Source organism: Berghia stephanieae, chromosome 1 (genome assembly GCF_034508935.2).
Source record: "Berghia stephanieae isolate SIO BIC M18660-M18661 chromosome 1, UCSD_Bste_1.3, whole genome shotgun sequence".
Taxonomy (NCBI): domain Eukaryota; kingdom Metazoa; phylum Mollusca; class Gastropoda; order Nudibranchia; family Aeolidiidae; genus Berghia; species Berghia stephanieae.
In genome coordinates, this window is record NC_088360.1 from 122,720,547 (window position 1) to 122,743,046 (window position 22,500).

General features: G+C 35.1%; 1 protein-coding gene across 15 annotated transcripts in view; it reads left to right on the forward strand.

Annotated features, from left to right (window-relative positions):
* Positions 1–22,500, forward strand: part of LOC144962955 (adhesion G protein-coupled receptor L1-like) — a 260,806-nt gene that overhangs the window by 72,240 nt on the left and 166,066 nt on the right. The gene's annotated exons all lie outside the window — the stretch shown is intronic.

The window sequence follows — 22,500 nt, forward strand, 5'->3', positions numbered from 1 at the left end:
TTTTTCTTTAAAAAAAATAATTAAAAATTATGCTCTAAAGTATTTCATAAGCGAAAATTCCATTTTACGAACTAAAAGAAGACCTAAAAACTTGTAAAAACTTCGTGATATCCTCCCTTGAAAAACAATTATTCAACGTTTAGACATCCAGTAACCCCTCGTTTTTCTTTCATGTTCGAATTAGATTTCGTCTTTACTGTTGAGACGTGAAACCATGTAAAAACCTACAAAGTTAAAAAAGAAAACGGAGGGGGGAAAAAAGAAGAGAGAAACCTTTGGACGTCGTCTCGAGCGTGTATTCCGGTCTGCGATTCTTGCACCCGTCCTCTTATCCCCCAATCACTGCTGGTGCCTCCTTCCCAAATCACTGCGTCAAATTGACGTGTCCTTCCGCTTTCTGTTTCCTGTCTTTGACTCTTCATTCACTCACTCTGCCTATCTCAACCCCTCAAACCCCGCCTGCGCACTCTTGTCTTCTTTGTTCACCCATCTCTTATGTTGCCTGTCGTTATAATCGTTCTTTGCCATTATCCTCATTTATTTTTTTTTTCCATATTTTTTAAATTTGTAAATTTTATTTTTAAAAGCGTATTCTCAATCGACTTTTGTAGTGTTTTGACTGAAGTCCAGAGATGGAGCTTCGGAACCTTTTGGACGTGACAATCTGTAAACATATTTTTCTTTTGGCAACACATTGCCAAGCAAATCATAACACAACAATTTTCGAAAATAAAAGGATAAGGATGTATGTCGTCATGGTCGTAAATATTGTCAGGAAATATTTTTTAAAGGATATATTTTGGAGAATTTATTATTTTTTAAAAATTATTTTTGAAATTTATTTATTTAGTTATTTATTAGTATTTATTTCTATATAGTCAGCCGTTTTAGAGAAATTATTCTGATTTTTAAAATGACTGACATATGATGACAATAATAGTCCTGTCTGACATCTACTTTTGTGGTAAAACGACGCCAAGCCTTTGGAATTAAATACCAAAAAAAAAGTGATAATCATTATGATGAGTAGTCTGTAGAGTTTCTGTAGCCTGAAGCGGATAATAACAATTGCTTTATTATCATTGGATCGAAATCTAATCTATAACAAAGAAATGTGTAAAAGTGACGTTTTGTTAACCCCACATATCCTGCTCATCAGATAGTATACTGGATGACGTAAAATTAAGTGACTTTCCACCTTTCTCCAGCAGCTGCTTCTTAATCTGTGTCATATCTGGCCTGGCTACGATTTGTAGCAATGCTTCGATCAATAGATAAGTTATAAATGTCATTTTAAAAAAAAATTTGTTGTTGTTTTTTCAAAAGGGAGTTAATCAATTTTACGGCTTTCAGCTCATTTGGTGATGGTCGCGAGTGCGTGAATAAACAAAAAAAAAAAAATAATTAATAAATTTAATTTTACTTATATGTCTCCAATAAATCTCGATCACTGCTAGTGGACAGAGTCATCTGAGAAAAGAAAAATAATAAAATAAAAATAAAATTATACCAAAATGAATGACTGTTTGTTGTTGTTGTTGTCGTTTTTTTTTTTGGTTTTTGGTTTTTGTTTTGTTTTTTTTTGTTTTTGTTTTGTGTTTGTGTTTGTTTTTTGTTTTGTGTTTGTTTTTGTTTTTTTCTTGTTTTTAAAAAAAAATTTGTTTGTTTGTTTTTTGTTTGTTTTTTGTTTTTGTTTTTTTGTTTGTTTCTATTTTGTTTCTTTTTTTCTATTCAGCGAACTGCCTGCGCTCCTCGTACATTAAGGATTAGTTTCCAGATTCCATTACACATTCTTACTTATTGACAGTCTTTTGAGTAAAGGAAAAAATTGGAAATAAAACCTTCTTTAAGTGAATGAATGACCTTGTTTTTTTTTTGTTTTTTTTTTTTAAAACTGGTATTCGTAAATACGTACATTTCATCGACTGTCAAAATAAAAGGTTTACCAGTGTTTTGGGCTGTCAATATCGAAAATTGTTTTCATTTATAATGCTTCATCCTTTCGAATTAACATGGACATTTGGGATTGGGGGGGGGGGGGGGGGGGGGTGTGGTAAAAATAAACTCTTTGGAGTAAAGCTGATTTTAAATATATATATATATATATATATATATATATATATATATATATATATATATATATATATATATATATATATATATATATATATAATATATGTATTTCTCACCGCCGCTTCAGTTTTATTGAGTTCCCCACTCCCCTTCCAAACCACACCTAGTATCCTTCCCCCCCCCCCCCCCCCCCCCCCCCCCCCTTCAAACACTTCCGATGTCCCCCATCCGATTGACGTGTGGCCTCCTCTGAGTCCAATTACACTGTGGCACCCCAAGGCTTACCCAGGAGACAGGCATGTTACACTTATTTATCCTTGTCCCTCTGTTGTTCATCATCAACCCGACATAATATTATTGAGCCACTCCTCTCTATCTGAGGTCCGGATTGTTTAGTTTAGATTGAAGAACACTCGTCTCCCAAGCCAAAAGGACCAGATTCGATCCCGTTTTTGTCAGATGTTTATTTATTTACTTATTTATTCATTTATTTATGCTTTTTTTCATTCATTTATTTGATTATTTATTATTTATATTTATTTAATTAGTTATTTATTGGTGTTTTTTTTTATTAATCTCGTCGACCATCTAACGGCGATTGGGTTGTTGAGTCATTCAGATATGGCTGAAAGTACTTTGCAATAGACCTGCATATTTTCCAAAAGCTAGTAAGCAATTGCTATGACCTGTTTAACACTTTGCCGCAATACAAGGATTACTGCTACAAACTCTTCCTCTCGATTTATGCAATTTCCTCAATATTCTTTTACATCTTTGGTAAACAATGTTTGGATTTCTATAGGAAAGCAAAGTTCACATGTCTAATGTTAACCCTCCATTGGTTTTCAATTATGTACGGTTAAATGATAGAAATGGCACACCCCCTCCCCCCGCCCTTCCCTCTCTCTCTCTCTCTCTCTCTCTCTCTCTCTCTCTCTCTCTCTCTCTCTCTCTCTCTCTCTCTCTCTCTTCTTATAATCAGTCCTGTCCAATTATTTAATTACAGTCGGAAAAAAAAATTGAAATTATTTGCTAACGTTGTGTAATACTAGCAAACAAAATTCGTATTATAATGCTGGGCAAGATTCGATCGCTATCCCTTTATCGATTTCATGTATCAACATTCGATTACAGCGGTATTACGAATCCATGCTCGTCTATGGAATATACCAGTCGCTCAATCACTTAATTGCCCTACTTGAAAAAAAAAAAACAACTTTGATTTGAAACTTTGGCTAGAAAACTCGTCCTACAAATAGTGATCGATTGAAACAACCCTAATCTTGACAAAAGCTCTCAAATTTGGAACTCGCGAAAATTCTTGAAATGTTTTTTTTAGATGATGTCTTATTCTGTTGAAATGTTATGAAACCGCCTTAAATCACAGCCTTAATACACAGACAGTATGTTTTGTACCTCTTCTCTCCCTCCCACCCCCCCCCCCACCCCTATCTCTCTCTCTCTCTCTCTCTCTCTCTCTCTCTCTCTCTCTCTCTCTCTCTCTCTCTCTCTCTCTCTCTCTCTTTGATTAAAAGTTTCCGATTGAGCGATCTGACACTTTAATGTTTTAAACGATGTCTGTAATATATTAAGATGGACAATTATGACACGTCTTAAAATGTTAATGTGAAATATTAAACCTGATTACCTCTTCCATTTTTGGTATTTTTTTTGTGACGTAATCTTTTCTGACACAATCCATCATGACATGCTCAGAAATACATGACGTGTCATTCATACGATTCTTAATCAGTAAACTGCCGTACTGAGGACATACATTCGTATTTTAAAATTTGGCCAGAAAACTCTTCCTTCAAATTAATATCGATCGATTTAAGTGGCCCTCATCTTGGCAACAAACAAAAAAATAATTTTAAATCTCAAAACTGGGACTTTACGAAATCCCAGGTTTGAGAGTTTTTACTAACACGAGGGTTGAAGTCCCAGGTTTTAGAGGGTTATTTTTGGGGGGGTCGTTTAGATCGATCGATATAGGACGACATATAGTCCCAGGTTTGGGAGTTTCTGGCCAAGATGCTGGGAATTTAAATCGATCGATATTTGAAGAACGATTTTTCTGGTCAACTTTTTAAAAAATACGTGTCTTTCCCAGAACACAAAAGTTAACTGGTTAAAGAATGCTATTTACAACATACTCGAGAAGGAGAAATAAAAGGATAACAATTACTGTTATGAGAATGAAAGCCTATTTCTGTCTTGCAAGCGATAAAGTGTAGATACCAATTTTATCTTATTAGGAATTTACGAGGGAAAATGCCAAGAATGATATATTATAAACGAAAAAAATAAGTTATGAAAGCTATGGAGTATCAATATGAGATTTGGCAGTAAAAGCTCATTACGTCGTCAACTCTTCTCCTAATGAGTCCCCGGGCGTAGTAAAGATAATTCGAGTTTTTATAACTGTCATTATCTCATCGGCATGTCACGGAATCATTATCGTCTCTCTCCAAAGCTTGGTATTTTCATCAACCGTAAGTTTCAGAGTTCCGCCTTTTTTTTTTTTCTTTTTCTTTTTTTTTTTTTTGTATATAAAAAAAAAAAATAGGTAAGGGTAGTATTTCAGACCTATTAGGCACGAGGAACCGGAGTTTATTCAGGTTTCTATAGCGTGAAACGGACAATAGCAATTGCTTGCTACCCTTTTGATTGGAAGTTATTCTATTGCAAAGAATTTTCCAGTTGAACAGATCCAGTTGTCCAATCACTGCTGAGTCAATCACCATTTTTTTTTTTTCGTATACCAAAATACTCTGTCTGACGTGTACGTTCAAGAATTGAGTAGTCTGTTATAATGGCAGTCCAATCGCTTTTTATTTTCAATGCAAAGTTTATAATTAGTTGTTAAATATAGATTTTATTCAATGTATTTTGCTGTACATTAAAAACAACAACACACAGAAACATTAGCCAGAAAAATCGTCCTTCAAATATCGATCAGTTAAAATGACCCTCACCTTTTTCAATATTTTCAAACCTGAGATTCCAAGGTTGGGAATTTTTGACAGGCTTGAAGTCCCAGGTTTGATAATTTTTTGAAATGACGGAGGTTATTTTATCGATCGATATTTCAAAGGCGAGTTTTCTGGCCAATATTTTTAAAGTCTTTTATTTCATTTCGAGTATTGTAAAATTGTCTGACCTTTCTTCAAAACTCTTGAGATGGTTCGAAAATCTCTCTCTCTCTCTCTCTCTCTCTCTCTCTATATATTATATATATATATATATATATATATATATATATATATATATATATATATATATATATATATATATATAAACATATAAACACACACACACATTTATATATATATATATATAATATATATATTAATAGATATATTGTGTGTGTGTGTGTGTGTGTGTGGGTGGGTGGGTGGGTGTGTGTGTGTGTGTGTGGGTGGGTGGGTGTATGTGTGGGTTTATGTATGTATAAATGGAAGTATCGGAGCTGATCATACTCATTTGTCTTTTTCTTTTATCAGCTTTCTCCAGAGCAATATGAAAGATGCCATAAGGCTAATGAGATGAACAATGCAATCGACATTTAACCTATAAAGAATCAATGGGATTGGTCGGCGACACCAGCCCCCCGGTGCATCATTGAGTGCACCAGTCAACGTCTTTCTATGGCTAATCAATAAGCAGGCTCCTCGGAGGTCAATTAATATTATTGGATTTTCTCTTTCTACGACACGCGTCCATTCCATCGATCTTTTAATGATTTAATCGATAATACATACTCTACCGTAAAACGGTACGTTACAATATCTTAAATTCATTTTGTGGCCAGATAAGTATTAAAATCATTTATCTGTAGACAAGATGATCATCGACATTTCAAAAAGTCTTATATTGCCAGAGTTTCAATTTGGTGGTAACCTTTAGCTATTTTTTACAATGTCATTTCAACGTTTTTTGGTCAGAATAGAAAATAAAAAGTTGTTTCGACACTGCTGCTGTACTCCGGAAAAAAAAAAACACCCCACATTTTAAACAATTATGGCTTAAAAACTAGTCTTTTAAATATCGATCGATTAGAATGACCCTGGCTTGTCAAAACTCTTAATCCTGGGACTGCTTGACGAGTGTCAAGACGATTTTGTCAACGAACTACCAATCCCAATTCCAGACTTTTATCTTTCGCACCAAAACTCCTCAACTCACGCGTTTCATTCTTTTTTTTTTTCTTTCTTCTCTCTTTTCCATAGTCTATTTTGATGGGACATTGGACTAAATAAATTACTTAATTAAGTAATGTCGCGGATGGTCGGGCTTTTTGATTAGCTCTATTGTTTTCATTAATCGTTGCCTTGCTATACGTGCATAGAAATGAAAACCAAAATATAAAATAATTATGTACAATAATATTTCAGGAAGACAATGTAATAAGTGAATTATTCCACGCGCGAAAATGTCGATTAAGTGATTATCGATTGTCTGTGCTAATAAAAAGACATCCCAAATCTATTAATAGTCGTTAAAGGATATGACATTATTTGAATCTAGAATATAATATTTATTCAATGTGCTTGATTGATTACAACATTTAATGATTGACGTATCAATAATTGTTTTAATTCCATTGACACAACCTCGTTGATTATTGACCAAAAGTTGGTGATTGGTTGTCTTTTGTAGAAGTTCTGTTGTTAAATTAATTTGTTAAAGCTTTTGTGAGTTTGGTCATTAAAACCCTACCCTCATGGTGTCTGAATGAAGACATGATTATAATTTTCAATCTCTATTTCAGGTTTTTCTTAAACCACATTGTTGCTGAAATCTCGGGCATTTCAAAGATTTTGAAATGAATTACTGTTTTGTGGTTTAATTGGAGAGAATCAATTTAAAATATCTGTCACTTTATTATGTTCAGGGCATTGATTTACAACTTGCAACTCCCATTATAAAACGGCGATTTAACAGATAAAATTATATTAATATTCCTAATGCACAGATTAATACATAGTCGCAAATAGAAAGGTTTTCACTAGGAGTCACATTGATATTAAGGATGAATTCGAAATGTGATTCAAATTTGGTGCCAAATGCCCAAAATTGTGACTAAAAAGCAGTCTGCAGTACTGTGACAGAACGCATTTTTTTTTAAATGACAGAAAACTGTTACACCAGATTATATTGGTCGATTAAAACGGCCCTCAATGTGCCCAAAAACTCCCAAACCGCAAACATGTTTTGTCAAGAGTGCGACAGAGTTGTTTGTTTGTTGTTACTTATTGTCCTTCTCTTTTTTATTATTATTTTTTTAATTTTATTTTTATTTATTTTTTTTTGTGAAGTCGTTCTTTTTTCTTTTCTTTTCTTTTTTTTCTTTTCTTTTTGTTGATTCCTTTTAAAGTCATGGTTTGTCTTTCTTTTAAAAAAACAACAAATCTCGTTACATATTTAATTAATCCTAGCTCAAACTCGCTCATTTTGGGATCGTTAAAACAAGATATTTCAAAGTACTTAATCCCCTGGCCCTGGGTCACGGCAACCATAATTTTGTCTCATTTTCGACTGCTTTGTAGTTTAATTCTTCAGCCAATTTTCTCATTTCGCAAATCCTCGTGAAATGACAGATTAGCTGCAAACCCCGTAAGATCCTGCCATAGGATTAGAAGAGGCCTTAAATTTATAGAATCCACATTATATTATACTCACGGGGCAGGCAGGACACGTTTTAATGGCATCTGTTTAGCATTTTGACCGAGAGATAATAGTAAATTAGGGAATCGTTAATTGCATTGCTGTGAAACCAAGGCTAAACCCAATATTTTCTTTGCACTAGGAATGCCAAATCCTGTTGGACTAAAGTCAATTTAAGTCAATCTTAAAAATTGGAATCAAGATCACTGGATTTTGAATTTTTTTAAAATGGGAAATTGAAAGGGTTAATTTACATCGCAGGCTCTCTATTGTTTTTTATTGTCCATATTAATTCAAAAGGTGATGACCATAATATACGTTGGCTGTGACGAGGCTGGATGGCGATGACCACTATGTTGTCAAACGACGACCACGAGCGCATTCAGCATGGTAAAACCATGAGAATGCGTTTTATTAATGCACATAATACTAATATTTAAAAGAGAGTATATAATTTGCGGCTATGTGGTCTTGTGGTATGACACTCGCTTTCGGATTGGAAGGTCCTGGGTTCGAGCCTCGCTCGGCGCATAGTTGAGTCCTTGGAAAAGACTCTTTACTCACATTCTCTCACCGTACTCAGATGTAAAATGAGTACCTGGCCGTCAACAGCGTTGTCTCTTTCGGGAAAAAAAATGTAATATCGCCTAACTGGCGTCATGTCTCGTTATTCTAGTTGTTACGTGTTGCTGTTGGTCAAAGACCCTTTGTAAAGCGCTTTGAGCAGGTTTAGTGGATATTGCGCTATATGTATTTATTTTTTTTAAAAGCTCAAGTAATTTTACTGTAATGTGTAACACACTCTTCATTATTGTTTAATTATCGTTTTGTTTATTCTAAAACCGTTCTCACTACTTGCCTTCTTAATAAGATATTCTTCCTTTTTATCGGGTGAGTAAAAATGAGTAATTGGTATGCATGATGCTTTGATGCTAGTTACCTGAAAAGTCGGTACCTTGTGTTGGTTGGGGGGAAAATAACTATGTGATACGGATTTTAACAAAAAAAATAGACCCACTTAAATGATGATTGTTTTATTTATAATTATTTTTGGTTTGTTATATATACTTTTGATGATATGATTTGGCCAAGCATTGAATTTGCCAGGAACACAAGAGCTTTTTTTTTTTTTTTTTTAAATCACTGTATATGTCAGTGCAATTATATGAAAAGCATTAATGTGGAGTCGCCCAGAACACGATAGATCCGTTTCAAGCAACGCTCAAGTGCCATCGGCATATTATGTGAATAAATACTTAGGAGGCGATTAGAGAAATGTCAGTCTTGTGCGGCTACGTAAGAGGAGCACTTTGTCAAATTTAATTAAAAGTGGGTATTGTTGAGTGGAGATGAAATGTTTTCATAACGCCCTTATCTGTTGTCTCCGTGTCAGGTCGGATAAGATTGGGTTGAAGAAGAGGGAGGAGGAAATGGAGGAAGTGGAAGTGCTGGAATGAGTCTGTTAGGTAATAATGATTTGGAGATGCTTTGTTGGAATTAACTCATTCCTTTTGTTTTTGGTTTCTCTCTCTCTCCCTCTCCCTCCCTCTCTCTCTCTCTTTCCCTCTCTCCCTCTCTCTCTCTCTATGTCTCTCTCTCGCTCGCTCGCTCTCTCCCTTTCGCTGTTTGTTTTTTGTCCCTGCTAAATCCCCCCCCCCCCCCCCCAATCGCCTTCGCTTAAATAACCCACATGCTTGGCAAGTGACAGTAAACTTATACAAACCAACAAACAAATCCATGGTCAGGTTCCTGTTATCAAAAATCCAAAGACATGTTTATAACATTCTAATGATTATTACATCGACAAGAAAGGAATCAATCTTTTATATCAGCAAATCCCTCTCTCCTATCTACATATATATATATATCCTATATATATATATATCTGTCTATCAATCTATCTACCTATCTATCTATCTATCTATCTATCTATCTATCTATCTATCTATCTATCTATCTATCTATCTGTCTATCTATCTATCTATCCAACAAGCTATTTATCTATTTATCTATCTATTGTGAGTGACAAAGGAGCAGACACTGTTTTATACACACCTTTTCTGATCTTTATCTGTCTAGCTATTTACCTACCTATCTATCTATCTATCTCTATATATATTACTACATCAATCTATTTATACATTTCTATAACTATTTATAATCCATCTATCTTCTCCCCCCCCCCCCACCTCTCTCTCTCTCTCTGTCTGTCTGTCTCTCTCTCTCTCTCTCTCTCTCTCTCTCTCTCTCTCTCTCTCTCTCTGTTTCTCTATCTCTCTCTCTCTTTCTCGTTCGGATCATAGATCTTTATCATTACACCTTCCATTGTTTTAAAAAAATCCTAACTGTATAGTGATCATTTTACTAATCAATAATATATCATCAATAAATAACTCCTGTCTACACTCAGCTAGTCTTCCTCCAAATGATGCAGTCAATACCATGGACTTAATATTATAAAATCTTTTTGAGACCGGATTCTCTTGGGAAATAATAAAGAATCTCCTGATGCAAAGACGTTTCATAAACCACAACTTAGGCCAAATTCACCATACCCATCTCTTCATCCACAGCAACAACTGTTGATTATCGGAATATATTTGTATGCTTCTCATTTTAACATGTTTTTTTTTTTTTTGGTTGTTTTGCAGACTTTTAATTTATATTTTGGCTAATTAGAAAACACACGACATGAATACAATTTACATATTTATTTTGAACTATAAAATTATTTCATCTCATTCATTATGCTGATTGAATCAGCACAAAAGTAAATGACTAGATATATCTTAAACAAGATAAATATATTGAAAATGATAAATGTACATAGGATTAAATAGATATTTGTTAAATAGATTAATAAATATTTATTAGATAAGTAATGTCAAGTCAATAAATATTTAAAAAATGAATATTAGATATATGAATAAATAAATGAGTAAATAAATATAATCAATCACCTGGCGAAATGTGCTCACAATAAAAAAAATACATCGGCAGACCACTTCGCAAAACTTAGACATAGACCTGAGGATCATTAAGAGAAGCATTGCATTGTGCTACCTTTGTGTGTACGGTTTAAAGATAACGTTTGCCTCCCAGACTCCTTCATTCCCTCCTACACCTCTCTCTCTCTCTCTCTCTCTCTCTCTCTCTCTCTCTCTCTCACTCTCTCTCTCTCTCACTCTCCGTCCCTCTTTCTCTTTCTCTTTTTCTCTATCTATCCATTTAGTTTTTCGTTCTCTCTTTCTTTCTTTATCTATTTCTATCTCCGCTCTCTATCTATCTATCTATATATCTATCTATCTATCTATCTATCTATCTATCTATCTATCTATCTATCTATCTATATCATATATCTATATTCCCCCCCCCTCTCTCTCTCTCTCTCTCTCTCTCTCTCTCTCTCTCTCTCCCCTCTCTCCATCTCTTTCTTTCTTTATCTTCCTCTCTCTCTCTCCTTCTCTCTCTCTCTTTCTCTCGCTCTCTCTCTCTTTCTTTTCCTATCTCTCTCTCCTCTCTCTCTCACACTCTCCCTCTTTCTTTCTCTCTCTCTTTCTCTCTCTCTCTCTCTCTCTTTCTTTCTCTCTCTCTCTCTCTCTCTCTCTCTCTCTCTCTCTCTTTTTTTTTCTTCCTTCTTTCTAGCTTACTCATTCACCAGGCTATGCGCACAGGTTATTATCATGTATCCGAGCCTTTATGACGGACGGGCATTTTCTCGTATCGAGTTACCTGAAGAAGATGATTACCTGTCGTAAGCCAGACGGGATGAAGGAGACATTTTTTGTCACTTTTCCCACTTATGGGCATTTATCTTGTGCGCAGGAGATATGTTTTACTACCTGTGCTGACAGTTAGCCCCAACTGGGGCAAATTGGTTTAGCAATTTCTGTCTTGTACGTGTACAGCTTGGTCTGGGTTGCCTGCATAAATTAGTCATAACAATAATCTTCTTACTTGTCTTTCTTTTCGTGACGCGCAATTTACAGTTGTTAAAAAAAAAACCCAAAAAAAAAACAACGAAATTTATGAATTTGAATTTCAGCTCCAATTTAATTTACAAAAAAAATAGTCCTGATAGTTTAAATTGATCGTAATAAAGCAATTTCTTTGAACGCAAAAGGGGCTGGTAACGATTCCAGGCGCAGTCAAGGTTTTTATTTCCTGCCCCCATCCCCCACCCCTCTTGAGAAGTCTTTGGGTAGCCGGAAATACATCTTAGATGTGGAGGAAAGTACCTATTAGATACCTTTGCGATCTTTATTTGCCCCGCGATATTTTTTTTCTAAAACCAAGGAAGACTCCAGTCCGACAGATTGTTTGGTTTTAGATTTTTGCTTTCTGTTGGTATGTTTTGTTTTTTTAATTGCCATTGTTCATTTATTGTTTAAAAGTTCTCCTTCGTGCGCCTAAGCTTAGTTTAAGAAAGCTTATCGAAAAATATATTTTTTTTTAAAAAGATATCGAGCCTAGAATTCAGACCATTAACAAAAATCGACAGAACAATATCAATGCTGGATCATTTCATCAAAAAACCGAAGAGCAAAACAAACCAAAGCTTATATTCACGGATGTTTATATAATTTCACGTTTATTGGATTTTAATGATTATTTACGCCGACCAACTATGCCCGCATCAATTTTTAAAAATAATTTTCAATCGCAGTTATTTAGTAAGACAAAATGAATAATACCCGTTCAGGCTGGGGCGGGGGTTGGGCGAGGAATATACGCCCAATTAAATTGCTGACACGAAACCAAAAATCATTAGAAAAAAATAAATGATAATAAAAATGAAATAATTTGTGAGCTTTCCTTCCATACTCCATAATTGATCCATTGAGAGTCTACAGCTTTCCACAGTCATTGTTGTGTTTCCAAAGCGTGGACCGTTGTCCTTTTTCTCTTTACACTCTCACGTTCACTTGAACGTTTTTCAATGGAGCAACCTGTTCTAGACCCGTGTCCGTTTTGTGGTTGCCTTTCATGGACATAATTAATATTTTGGCTATGCTTTCTCTCTTTCTTTCTTTTTTTTTTCTATCTTTCGTTCTCTCTTTCTTTCTTTTTTTTTCTTTCTTTCTTTCTTCCTTTTTTTTTTTTTTTTTTTTTGTACTCTTCGCGAATATTTTTCTGGACAACCCCGCAAGAATCTATGTAATTAGCATGTAGGTAGTCTATTAGGTATTAAGCTTCTCGTCTTTCCCCTTTATGTTTGTGTGCTAAATTTCAACGTTCTCGTGGAAGTATCTAGATAACGATGACATCGTTTGAATTATTCTTATAAACTATCAGAATTTAACAGTTTCGTTTATACCATCACTCGTAACTTTCGTAATGATCTCTCTCTCTCTCTCTCTCTCTCTCTCTCTCTCTATCTATCTATCTATCTCTCTCTCTCTATCTCTCTCTCTCTCCTTTTTTTTTCTTTCTCTATTTCAAATATCTCCTCAATCTCTATCTCTTTCTGAAAAGCATTGCAGAAATGCTAATAATCATGATGTTAATAGTAATGATGATCACCATCACCATCATTATCATCATCATCATGCTATCCTTCCTCTCTCTCTCTCTCTCTCTCTCTCACACACACACACACACACACACACACACACACACATACACAGAAACAGAGTTTTTACTCTGTCCCTCCACCTTTCACATTGTCTTCCTTTTTCTTTTTATCGTTGCTCCCCAAATCAGAATATTTGTCTCTACAAAATGTGCGTACTTTCAGTCGTGTTTTTTCTCACTTGTTACAAACATAGACCCACAATTAAGACCCAGTCGTTTTATGTGTTATTTATATGTTATGCGTTTGTATGTATGTATGTATGTATGTATGTATGTATGTATGTATGTATGTACGTACGTATGTATGTATGTATGTATGTATGTATGTGTGTGTGTATGTATATTATATATATATATATATATACACACATATATATATATATATATATATATGTGTGTGTGTGCGTGTGTGTGTGTGTGTGTATAGGTGGGTGGGTGGGTGTGTGGGTGTGGGTGGATATGAACATAAAGAATAATTATTTTGTTGACAACAGACATGTTTCAACTCCTCCCCCAAAATATACGCCTCCGAAATGCATTTTGGGTAATGATGGATTATTATGATAAAATCCATTTTCACCTCGACTTTAATTTTGTTCCAAGATATTTAAAAATAATAATCCTCATCCTGGTTTATTCCAACTTTATTCCCCTATCTTTCCCATCACCTCTTAATTGGATTTTGACGTCTTATTCCCGAGCTCATTCTATCCATTCCTATTTATGGCCTTTTGTTTCAATTAGTTTTGTCTCGATGATGATAAATCAATTTTGTTATGAAGAAGCATGTCTCAGAAAATCGCCATGACGCCATCATATTTTTTTTCTACCGTACTCTGACTTAAGACATTTTTATCATTTTGGCCATAAATATTTACCTTATATTGTAAATAACACATTTTTTAAAATTTGGCCATAAATATTTTACCTTATATTGTAAATAAGGCATTTTTATCATTTTGGCCATAAATGTTTTACTTTATATTGTATATCTGATCAATTAGGATGAACCCCAATTTAGAAACAAAAAATTGTCAAAAAGCTTTAAATCTAACATTTTAATAGAATTTTTGGATTTGAGATTTTTGGGGACATTTTTTACTTGTTTGACTTTTTAATCAATCGATATATTATAAGTTGAATGTTTTCTGGCCAAAATGCTTTTTATTTAAATCTGTTTTGTCAGAGGATGGCAGTATTTATTATGACGAGGTGAAGGACATGTCCTTCCCTTATTATCTTTCTAAATCTGTATTATTTTAATAGTTATCTGACACCTTATTTTTTATAACTTGTATTTTTTTTCAGTCTGGACTTTTATAATATTTTAATAGTAAAAAGTATCTGATAACAATACTTTTTTTTTTTCATTTTAAGTCTGAAAGCTGTTTTCTATTTTTTTTAAAAAATCATCTTTCTTTTGTTGTATAATATGAGTATAAAATTTGTTGCTTTTTCTTATACTTTTTCATTGCAACCTGCTTTCGTGCTCAACTGGCAAATAAGTCGCCCATGTTAAATAACTAGTAATTAACTAACGAATAGATAGTATGACGTTGACGTCACTCGGGTCTTTGGTATAGTTTTTTGCCATCCACGTTTATGAGTAGTTCTCACTAAATTGTATTAACCAGACTATAAAAGTTCAAGGTTACACAGAGTTTTGTGTGTTGGTCCGCCATACTTCCGGATGGCAATGTTGTGAGCTTCTAAGCTAAGCGCATACTATCTATAATAGAAGCATGGCATTATGGTGTTGCCATGGTGAAATTTATTCAATTGAAAATTAGGGAGGAGGAGGTCAGGCACGATATTATAATCTATAGCTTTAAATAATATATTTTAAGGTCAGAGGTTCGATTCCCAGATGGAAAGCTGTTTTCTTAAAAGTAATTTTTTTCTAATATTTTTCTTATTACTTGATATAAGTTGGGGGGGGGGGGGTCACCTTTATCTTTCTATACAGTGTAAAAACAAACTAGATAAAAGGAAAAGGCGGGTGTCGTCCAGTAATCAGAATGACTTAGAATTGATTCCAATTAATTGCGTTTTTTAGAATGAGTGTGGTGGGGGGGGGGGGGTATTATTATTATTATTGTTTTGTGTTTTGTTTTTGTTTTTGTTGAGGTTTTATTTAATTTTTATTTATTTATTTATTTATTTTATTTTTTTTTGTCTTTTAATATTTTACTTTTCGCTCTGCCCTACAGTGCACAAAAAGACACTTTCATATTTTTACCATTGTGTGTTTACATCCATTATCTATACGTGCTGATGAAGTTTTCTGCATGCCTTGTATTGAGAACCTCCAAATGCTGTGTTTATTTTAAAATAACACCTGCAATACTGCCGTACTCTGGAAAAACACATTTCAAAATTTGGCCAGAAAATTCGTCTTCAAATATCGATCGATTTAAATGAACTTCATTTTGGCGAAAAACTCTCAAACCTGGAACTTCGCGAAGTCCCAGGTTTGAGAAGTTTTTTTTTCCAAGTTGAGGGTCATTTAAATCGATCGATATTTGAAGGACGAGTTTTCTGGCCATTTTTTTATAATATTGGTTTTTCCAGTGTGCGTTTGAATAATAATGACTTATTATGACTAAATTGTGGACTGTTTTACATTACAACACTTCCTGTTTATTTTTGTTGGCATCCGTGTTTTTCTAATAACAAAATGGCATTTTAAAATATTTATCATTCTATCCAGAAAATGCTTATATATTTTCCTATCTAAAATTAGAATAGCTCTTTGAGTGCAGACATAAAATCAGTGACTGCTGAACTCTTTATAGAAGGAAAGCAGTTGACGTCACTCAGTTCATTGTTGTGGTTATTAGACAGCCACTTTGCTGATTACTTACTTCTCATTGAATTATATCAATCAAACTATAAACGTTCAAGGTTACACACAGTTTTGTGTGTTGGTACGTTATATCCGGCGGGTTAATGTTGTGAGTATTTTACTTAAATGCATACCATCAATAATACGCCTTCTTTAAAGCTAAATGAAGAAAAAAAATGAATATGTAATTATAATTGTCAGACTAGGGTTTGTTTTATATATTTATAGAGGATGATGAATATATATATATATATATATATATATATATATATATATATATATATATATATATATATATATATATATAGGAAGCTAAACACCAAGATTTCATATTTTCGTTCGGTTTAACTTTAAATTTGGAGAACGGCGGGGGCTGCCTGAAGCCTGGGATCGTGAAATACTAACGAAAGAGTGAAAATAGAGAGGCTTCGATTGGGAACAACTATTGACATTGGACGTTTCGGGTACAAACCCTTCGTCAGCACAACAATAAACTAATTAACGTGGAAAACACGTTCCACGTTAATTTGTTTATTGTTGTGCAGACGAAGGGTTTGTACCCAAAACGTCCATTGTCTTTATTGTTCCCATCCGAAGCCTCTCCATTTTCACTCTTTCGTTAGTAACTTTAAATTTGACAACTTAGCATCTGATTCAGCCCGGCATAATACCATTTCGAAACGATGGGTCACAATTTTCTCTTTCCCTTTTTTAAATGGGTGGGGTTCCCGACCTCCCATAGTCGACAGGGAGGTACTTGCTGTCTTCTATACCCCTATATCTGTTTTCCTATTGCTTTCTGTCTTTTTCTTGGAATGAGATTACTTAGTTTTGTCTTGACCCTGGGCGGAGTTCTTGGTTGGGAGGGAAACAGTCGAATGTATAGTTATAGTTTTGGGAGATTATATTTTTTTTCTTCTTGTTATGTACTGTTATTATTATTTTTTTTACTTCTGATTTATAAACAGTTCGGTGTATTCCCCTTAGTTGGAGCTTGTGCTGGTGTCTGGATGAGTCTTTTAGGTGATTCAAACAAACTACATTGATAGTGTGCTCTTGGAATCTACATTTATTTCCAATTTGAACCATTCCCCTTTGTCTTACTTTTTCCTCAAGTCCTTTTCATTGTACATCTAGAATGTTTTTACTGTCCAATTTTCTTCATTTTTACTGGCACTGATATGACCTTATTGTGTTGCAAGCGCCGTAAAACCCTTTAAAGAAAGAAAGAGAAAGAGAGAGAGAGAGAAAGAGAGAGAGAGAGAGAGAGAGAGAGAGAGAGAGAGACAGAGAGACCCCTCAGTGTCAACAAATTTTCTGCATCAGCCACTGTTTTTCATTGATTCTAGTTACATCTTCGTTTAACACTTCCTCTTGTTCATTACCCCCTGTAATTACCTCACTTCTCTCCTTCTTCTAGGTCACCCCTAAATAAGCATTATGATGTACCGGATTTCGCCTTTGTTTTTAAAAAAGTAAAACAAAATAAAATACAAGAGAGAGAGAGAGAGAGAGAGAGAGAGAGAGAGAGAGAGAGAGAGAGAGAGAGAGATATCCAAGAAAATGCTACAGCAATCATACCCGGAAACGAGAGATTAAAACAAAATCCCACGAATTTTAATTTTTTTTTCTCCATAATATGATTTTTTAGTCGCTAATACATACATGTGTGAAAGCCTACGTTATGGGAATTTTACCCAGGACGAGTGGTCATGCGAATGATCCGATTTGCTTGCCTTATAATTTTACAGCAAGCCTTTAACAAAAACAATATCATTATTAAACATTACCTTATTTTACGCATTGTCAGTTCGCTATCATCAAGCGATCTTGAATATTTTACATGTGGTTAAAACTGCAGACCTAATCGTTTTCACCAAGAGAGCAGTTACCGCTATTGAAGACACAAATCTTTAAAGGTGTGTGAGGCAAAGAGAAAGGGAAAGAAATTCAAGAAAAAAAATCATCCATCCCAAAATCAGCCAGTCTACCTCGATTGGGGATAAAATCTCAGACCTTCCGCTTACCGATTTTGTCTAGAGGTGATCAGGAAGTTGGAGCTTTTATTCCCTGTGGAGGCACGGTGATTTTTTTTTTCGAGGGGGGTGGGGGTGGGCTAATAAAAAAAATTCCCTATATTCATCCCATAGGGATGTCTGAAGGGTCTATTCCAAGGGAAGACTGGAATAACCCAAGCGTCAGCCGCAGTGCAGCGCCGCAAATTGAGCTAGGGCAAGGTGACTTGCTCAAGGGCCACACAGCGCAGCGACGGGTGATCGAACTCGTTACCTTTCAGGTACGAAGCAAAGAACGTTCCGCTGAGCCACACTGCACCCCCCCCCGCCCCCCCCCCCCCCCCATCATAATATAATATTTTTTATTTCACTTTTTGTTGTTGTTGCTTTGCCTGGCACCGTTTCATACACACCTTTTTCATATTTTATCTTACACCATCAGAGCCTGCACCCAAATTTGTCAGCGCGATTGAAGTCCGAGTCGCATGGCTGTTTTTACTTTCCTGTGGAAAAAAAATAAAATAAAGTAGTAAGACGTGATCTCATAATAGAGCAGTATCGGATCCCACCTTTGAAGGGTTTATTCGCATGTTGTATCTCAAATTTCACTTGAATATTATGTATAGTTTTTCATTATGCCACTTTGGTTTGTTATGTTTTGTTTTCCACGGTATATTGGTAATAACAAGCATAGGATATAACAAGCATACGATTCTTCCTCTCCCACTTCCTCTTCCGGTCTTCATGTTATTATTATTCTATTTTCGTATGCATTGTAATTCTTTAATTTTTTTTATTTTTTTTTTTTTGACGTGGCCACTAAAGCGTGTAGTTGTGCCTTTGCGTTCCACTCACCTAGAATTAATACGTTTTGACTAGATGGAGCAAGGAAGAAGAAAACAAGGTGAAAATTTAAAGTAGAAAAAATCCACTGGTGGGAAGGAATAGACGGATGAATGAATGGAAAATACGAGCGATAAATGAATTGTTATAGTATGAGATGCCATGGGATTTGAAGTGGTAACATTTTTATGCAGTTTGTACAAGCATTTGTCAATGGATGAAATTGCCGCGGGTCAAGTCCCAGCGGAGACCTTGGAATTCTGGCTGTTTTCTTTTTATTTTTCTTAATTATTTATTTTTTTTTCTTTCTTTCCTTATTTTTTCCCCTTTTTTCTCACAATGTGTAAGTTCTACACCTGACTAAATTGAAAACAAGGACCTTAGACACAATACAGGGTATTTTAGGATACACACTCAACATATATAAACACACTCACACACACACACACACAAACACAAACATATATTATATAAATATATATATATATAATATTTTTAATTAGATATTATATATATAAATATATATATATATATATATATATATATATATATATATATACATATATTATTTTGTAGATACTAAAGTCTATTTACGAAATAAAATGTGAGTGTCCTTATTTTTTTTTTATATATGTGTGTGGGGGGGGGGGGGGGGTGTGTTTCCTTTTTCTTTTCATTTTTTTATGTCCGTATCATTATTTTTTCATATTTTAAGGGGTTTCATTAAACAATTTACAATGCAAACCTTCTAAGTTATAAGTACATTAAGATAACGCTGGTTTTTCTAACCCCTAGCTCTGTCCTATATAATCAAAATCTTGTCTGAGAGAGATAAACTTTAAACAGATAATAATATATGAAAGTTTTATCCCCCCCCCCCCCCCCCCCCCCAAACAAAAATGATATTTCACTTTTCATTTTGATGAATATATTATTACCGAGAAGCCAAAGAAACAGGACGGCCTGTAAAACCCGATAAAAGCCAAAATCACTGAGTGGAATCGTGATGGTGTGTTGTGATATTATTATTATTATTATTATTTACTAGCTTGAAGACAAGATCGGCGATGACATATCCAAATATGGTATTATCAAGCCTTTTAGAGCCAGCTTGTCGCCTCCCTTATCATCAATCTCTTACCACTCATCTTACAGCCCTCGGGTGGAATTTCGGTCGGGGACTTGTTTGGTTTTCAAAAATCTAATAATCTTTTGGAATCTTGTTATTTTATTATTTTTTTTTTTTGGACTATTCTTATATCACAGGAATTTTCTCCCCATAATTTTTGGAGTTTGTGTGTTATTGGTTAGTTTCCTTTGTGTGTGTGTGTGTGTGTGTGTGTGTGTGTGTGTTATTTTTGATAAATCATTATTTGGAGTAAACACATTTTTTACTTGTTCTTTTTCTTTTTTTATCCATCTGTCTGTCTGTCTGTCTCTGTCTGTCTGTCTCTGTCTGTCTGTCTGTCTGTCTGTCGTGTCTGTTACCTATCTACATTTCTGTCTATCTGTCCAGTGTATCTGTGTGTGTTTTTTATCTGGCTGTCTTTACGTTAATCATTTTTGTGACCATCATATCATTTACGTGTTCATCCGTTTGTCTACCACTCTTTCCCCTCAATTCGCTTCTATCTCATAATTTATTATATCAAAATTGTAAAATCGCCTAACAGAAGACGTCAATCTCGTTCTACATGTTACGTGTTGCTGTTGGTCAGGGACCCTTTGTAAAGCGTTTTGAGCACGTTCAGTGGATATTGTACTATTGAAAAGCTCGTTTTGGGATGGGTTTTTTTTATCTTGACAAAACTTCGTCCAAGGCGTGCGCCTCCTGTTCCCCCCATCTCACACACGAGAGGGCGGTTTGCGGAGTGGAGGTTGGTGGTCGTCTGCCTGTATGGTCGTCTGTGTCGTTTAGTGTATGGCAAAGGGGGGTGGGTGCGATTAATTAAGTGGGATGGGTGGTGATTGGTGGAAGATAGGCAACCGAAGCAACGAATCGCTGGGGAAGTAGTAGGCTATGGCGCGAGACCGTAGGACCGTGGTCCTTGCAAGGACCGCCCCGCACTAGTTGAAAGGTGATAAGAAGTGAGGACCGCCGCCGGTCTTCCCCTATGGGACCGGTCTTCGGTTCACAGCTAAAAGACCGTGGGACCGCGGTCCAGACCGGTCTTCAGCGCGGCACTACTTAACAGCGTTGTCTCTGCCCCCCCCCCCCCCCCTAAAAAAGATGCAATATCGCCTAAATGTAATATCGCCTAACAGACGTCTTTTCTAGTCCTCCTTTGCTGTTGGTTAGTGTCCCCTTGTATGTCGCTCTGAGCAGTATAAACGTCCAAGTTGTTAAAATGTGTTATTCTAATAGATCGATGGTTGAAATAAAAGCTGTGGCCAAAAATAGAAAAATTGCGTTTTGTCAGAGTTAGGGCAGTTGTTATGCTCGGGTTGCTTCTCATTAATGTCCCCTCTCAGTTAAAAGCACCATGGCTAAAGTTGATGAAATTGGATTATCATCTGTTATGGACGCATTAGGGTCTTGCATAACTTGCTTTTGTATTTTGTCTCTTGCCTCGTCAACAGCCCATTCGGCGCATCTAAGCACGTAATGTGCCATTATTTATAAAAGAAAATATTACACTTTTTATTTTAACCATTTGAATGGCCCTCATCTTGGCAAAAACATTAAAACCTGGGACGTCGTTAGTTTTTTCCAAAATTCGGGTCATTTAAATCGATTGATATTTGAAAGACAGCTCATTCGGCGTATCTAAGCACGTAATGTGCCATTATTTAGTAAAGAAAATATTACACGTTTATTTTAACTATTTAAATTACCCTCATCTTGGCTAAAACTCTCAAAACCTGGGACGTCGTTAGTTTGTTGTTTTTTTTGTTTTTTTTTGCAAGATGAGGGTCATTTAAATCGCTCGATATTTGAAAGACGAGTTTTTTTTTACCACATTTGAAATGCGTGTTTTTCCAGAGTAGGGCGGGCGGTTAACTAGTTCCATATACAATTTCTTTTGAATTTAATCTGCCAAGCAAATTGGTTATATTCGCGTAATCTCTTTACATAAGCGCTCACATGCGGAATTTCTATAATTTTACTATAAGACAACGTCATGTTTTACCGATTTTACCAAGATAGGTTTTAAGCATCCTCCATCAATGGCATCACTCTAGACGCTTTCCGTTGTTCTGCGCGTTTCCAATGCACATGTCGTAGTATTTTGTTATCTGTTGAAGCTTTCCTATCCTATCTTTTCTTGAGTATCAGTTCATACTTGTCTCGTAAGTGGTGAAAAATGGATGCTTTGTATATTATTGTGGTTCAAGACAAGTGATAATATTATACTGGGCTTTTTTGTTTTATTTAACTAGCACCTGCTGAAGACATGATAATATTGCCTTACCGTATTCACCAAAAGAGCGGCTTGTTTATAATCGTCTATGTGTGTCTGTATGTACAATAGTGTGTGT